Genomic DNA, 5,697 nt, shown 5'->3' with positions numbered 1-5,697 from the left:
GTTCTTCGTCACTGCTTTATTACTACTGGGCTCTGACGTATGAGCAGTAGGTCGCCAATGGCCAATCCCGCCCACGTCAAGACGGAGCCCACTATATAAATGCATAAAACATGACATCCCATTACTCTTGAAGACATGAGGCCGTTCAGTGAATGTTTTGAGATGGTTATCAAATTGAGAAGTAGTGTCAATTCTATGCCGTTTAACTTCATAAAGTGGTATTTTAAACTGTATTTCAAAGAAATTTCTCAAATAAAAGGCCTATCTTTGATCACGTGGGCTAACTATTTAAGGAAAATTTACTTTAATGATAATGTTTAACATATTTAATATATAATTTACTCAATTTTGAAGATGCATTGAAAATGGATTATGAGTTATGGGTAACAGCATAAAAACAAAGTCTGTTTAACTGTAATATGGGCCATTTCCATGTTTGGTGATAAAATATTAAATTACTTTAAAAAAGTACCCACACATATGTACAATATAAGTACAACGGACTAACAAAATGTGTGTGTTTGATTATATATAAACTCAGCAAAATAAAAGAAACGTCCCTTTTTCAGGACACTGTATTTTAAAGATAATTTTGTAAAAATCCAAATAACTATACAGATCTTTATTGTAAAGGGTTTAAACAATGTTTTCCCTGCTCATCTGCGTGAACGTGCCTTAGGCATGCTGCATGGAGGCAAGAGGACTGCAGATGTGGCCAGGGCAATAAACTGCAATATCCATACTGTGAGACACCTAAGACAGTGCTACAGGGAGACAGGAAGGACAGCTGATCATCCTCGCAGTGGCAGGCCACGTGGAACCACACCTGCACAGGATCGGTACATCTGAATATCACACCTGCGGGACAGGTACAGGATGGCAAAAACAACTGCCCAAGTTACACCAGGAACGCACAATCCCTCCATCAGTGCTCAGACTGTCCACAATAGGCTGAGAGAGGCTGGACTGAGGGCTTGTAACCCTGTTGTAAGGCAGGTCCTTACCAGACATCACCGGCAACAAAGTCGCCTATGGGCACAAACCCATCTTCGCTGGACCAGACAGGACTGGCAAAAAGTGCTCTTCACTGACGAGTTGCGGTTTTGTCTCACCAGGGGTGATGGTCAGACTCGTGTTTATCGAAGGAATGAGCGTTACACCAAGGCCTGTACTCTGGAGCGGGATCGATTTCATGGTCTGGGGCGGTGTGTCACTGCATCATCGGACTGAGCTTGTTGTCATTGTAGGCAATCTCAACACTGTACGTTACAGGGAAGACATCCTCCTCCCTCATGTGGTACCCTTCCTGCAGGCTCATCCTGACATGACAATGCCACCAGCCACACTGCTTGTTCTGTGTGTGATTTCCTGCAAGACAGGAATGTCAGTGTTCTGCCATGGCCAGCAAAGAGCCCAGATCTCAATCCCATTGAGCACGTCTGGGACCTGTTTGATCGGAGGGTGAGGGCTAGGGCCATTCCCCCCCAGAAATGTCCGGGAACTTGCAAGTGTCTTGATGGAAGAGTGGGGTAACATCTCACAGCAAGAACTGGCAAATCTGGTGCAGTCCATGAGGAGGAGATGCACTGCAGTACTTAATGCAGCTGGTGGCCACACCAGATACTGACTGTTACTTTTGACCCCCCCCCCCCCCTTTGTTCAGGGACACATTTTTCCATTTCTGCTCGTCACGTGTCTGTGAAACTTGTTCAGTTTATGTCTTAGTTGTTGAATCTTTTTATGTTCATACAAATATTTACACATGTTAAGTTTGCTTAAAATAAAAGCAGTTGAAAGTGAGAGGACGTTTATTTTTTTGCACGCACACACACACACCTCTATCCTTAGTACCTGGGGGTACGAACACCCCATCATTTTCAAGTGCTTGACTATGCCACCTCCTGGTAAGGGCAGGAGGTACCCCAAATATCTACAATTGTCCTGCCCACAAAGGGCCAGTAAACGGAAAGGCCAGAAAATGAATACAAAATGTATTATTGCAATTCTAGAAGTACAAATGTGCATGGTAAAATGTCAAAAGAAATAAAAGACTGCATTGAAATAGACTGGTTGTGCTCCTCAGACAGGAAAGTCGAGTCTGCTTCACACACGCACACACCAACAACCCGCCACCTGTGAAAAACAGAGGGAAAGAGACAGAAAGCCAACACCATACACATGCAAAAAATTGGCAAATTCAACACATGCAGTAGGCTACATAAAACAAAATGCATAAAAACAATAGAGAAACAGTGACTGGCCTGGTCCCTTTAAGAAAACAAAAATACATAGTTGCCTACTGTATCTCAAACATTTTAATACTAACAAAGGAGAACAACCTTCGCAAGAATACACAACCACAATAAAGCACAAATCCAAAATTGCAGCACTAGACCCAAAGAAGCTCAAAAAACAACAAAAAAACAAAACAAACATAAAACACAGATAAACCTCAAATCACACCATAAAAAAATGTGTGTAATATATATATATATATATATACACACACACACACACAACGCTATTAAAAGCAACACACAAAGCTATCAACTTTGCATACCTATATGAAAGGATAAAGAGAAAACTCAGGGAACATTACAGATTTTTCAGCGACAAACACACCTCTGTTGGTCACCGCAACCAATATTTATACCTTCTTAATCGTGTGTCTAACTCAACACACCTGGGACTCATCATTAATCATTCTGCCTCCCCCTTCAATATGCCCCAATCCCCACACTTATAAATTATAAATTTGTAAAATGACAACCTTTTGTACTCCATATTGCTACAGTATTTTACCTTATATTTCTCTATTACCTATTTTTGTTGTTCAGAGTGGTGAGGTGTACTGAATAAAGAAAGTTTCATGTTCAAACACACTAAATAGGTGGTCCAGGAGCTATAACCATTGTTCTCTTGCAGTGATCTAGGCATCTGACCTTAGGTTGCTCCATAAGAACTATCCCTGTAATAGGTATAATGTTATGCACTTTGGATAGAAGCATCAGAAGAGTAACATATTGCTATAGTTGCATACTACACATAAACACATACATGAACATAGTATTTAACATATATTTAATTACACAATGGAAGGAGAATGAAATGTAACATAAAAATGTAACATTAGTGTTAAGTGCATTTAATATACACATATGGGTCACATATACAACAAATAAACAATATGCATGAGAGGTAGTGATGCAGAATTGATGTCAAGCCTTTAGGCATTTAGCCAGTTAGCTTCTGATTGGCTAATTGGCGTCAGTTGGAGGTGTACCTGTGGATGTATTTTAAGGCCTACCTTCAAACTCAGTGCCTCTTTGCTTGACATCATGGGAAAATCAAAAGAAATCAGCCAAGACCTCAGAAAAAAATTGCAGACCTCCACAAGTCTGGTTCATCCTTGGGAGCAATTTCCAAACACCTGAAGGTACCATGTTCATCTGTACAAACAATAGTACACAAGTATAAACACCACGTGACCACGCAGCCATCGTACCACTCAGGAAGGAGACGCATTCTGTCTCCTAAAGATGAATGTAATTTGGTGCGAAAGTGCAAATCAATCCCAGAACAACAGCAAAGGAAATTGTGAAGATGCTGGAGGAAACAGGTAGACAAGTATCTATATCCACAGTAAAACGAGTCCTATATTGACATAACCTAAAAGGCTGCTCAGCAAGGAAGAAGCCACTGCTCCTAAACCACCATAAAAAAGCCAGACTACAGTTTGCAAGTGCACATGGAGACAAAGATCTTACTTTTTGGAGAAATGTCCTCTGGTCTGATGAAACAAAAATGTAACTGTTTGGCCATAATGACCATCTTTATGTTTGGAGGAAAAAGGGAGAGGCTTGCAAGCCGAAGAACACCATCCCAACCGTGAAACATGGGAGTGGCAGCATCATGTTGTGGGGTGCTTTGCTGCAGGAGGGACTGGTGCACTTCACAAAATAGATGGCATCATGAGGAAGGAAAATTATATGGATATATTGAAGCAACATCTCAAGACTTCAGCCAGGAAGTTAAAACTCGGTCGCAAATGGGTCTTCCAAATGGAAAATGACCCCAAGCATACCTCCAGAGTTGTGGCAAAATGGCTTATGAACAACAAAGTCAAGGTATTGGAGTGGCCATCACAAAGCTTTGACCTCAATCCGAAATTTGTGAGCAGAACTGAAAAAGCGTGTGCGAGCAAGGAGGCCTACAAACCTGACCCAGTTACACCAGTTCTGTCTGGAGGAATGGGCCAAAATTCCAGCAACTTATTATGAGAAGCTTGTGGAAGGCTACCCAAAATGTTTGACCCAAGTTAAACAATTTAAAGGCAATGCTACCAAATAATAACAAAGTGAATGTAAACTTCTGACCCACTGGGAATGTGATGAAAGAAATAAAAGCTGAAAAAAATCATTCTCTCTACTATTATTCTGACATTTCACATTCTTAAAATAAAGTAGTGATCCTAACTGACCTAAGACAGGGAATGTTTTCTACGATTAAATGTCAGGAATTGTGAAACACACACACACACACACACACATATATATATATATATATATGCTTGATTACATATAGTCATTATTAAATATAATGTTCAGACTGATATTTAATAAGAAAGTAAATCATTAATGATCATTAATATAATTTGATGGCTGTCAAGGGGAACCTTTTTAAATGGACGATCTCTTTAACTGAAGACAAACTGAGCTGTTTCACTTGTTGCTTGTGGATAAATGCAGATATATTATTTAAGTGTGGAAATGTTCTTGGATTGATTATACAGTCCAGAATGTAAAATCAGACATTTACTTTTACATTTATTCATTTGGCAGACGCTTTTATCCAAAGCGACTTACAAAAGAGGAAAACATAAGCGAATCATCTTAAGGAGACAGTGGTATGAAAAGTGCCATATTACAAAGTTTCACTGGCATCAGAATAGTATTCAAAACAGAATAAAATGCAACAGGAATTTTTTTTTTTTTTTTTTTTTTTAATGACTGGTTAAGTGCTCATGGAAAAGTCATTTTTTTCAGACTCTACAGTATTACTTTCACATGAAGACCTTAAACAAATCAGCAAAAACATGAGTCACAGACAGGCAGATGGCACAGGTGAAATTTAAGACCACCTCAGGTCAAAAAGGCAGTGCCTAAAATAGTAAACAGGCACACAGGATGCTTATGTCATCTGCGTTAACGGAGAAAACAAATTAGACAAGAAATCATGTCAACATAGAGTGTAGTTCCTCCTAGTTATTTCACCCTCCTAATGTATTATTTCATCGTCCTATACTTATTACTATTTCATATTGTAGGCTAAAGGCATTCAGACCCCTAGATATGGTCATGTTAAAGGGATAGTTCACTCAAAAATTTAAATTCTCACATAATTTACTCACCCTCATGCCATCTCAGATGTGTATGACTTTCTGTCTTCTGCAGAACACAAATTAAGTTTTTTAGGAGAACATTCCAGCTTTGTTGGTCCATACAATGCAAGTTAATGGTGGCCAGAACTTTGAAGCTCTCAAAAAGCACATAAAGGCAGCATAAAAGTAATCCATATGACTCCAGTGATTATATCTATATCTTCAGATGTGATATGAGAGGTGTGGGTGAGAAAAATATCAATATTTAAGTCCTTTTTACTATCAATAGGCCTTTTTCACACTTCCGCGTTTCTTGC

The sequence above is a fragment of the Myxocyprinus asiaticus genome, chromosome 13 (genome assembly GCF_019703515.2).
Source record: "Myxocyprinus asiaticus isolate MX2 ecotype Aquarium Trade chromosome 13, UBuf_Myxa_2, whole genome shotgun sequence".
NCBI classification, from domain to species: domain Eukaryota; kingdom Metazoa; phylum Chordata; class Actinopteri; order Cypriniformes; family Catostomidae; genus Myxocyprinus; species Myxocyprinus asiaticus.
Note: the sequence above shows the minus strand (reverse complement) of the source record.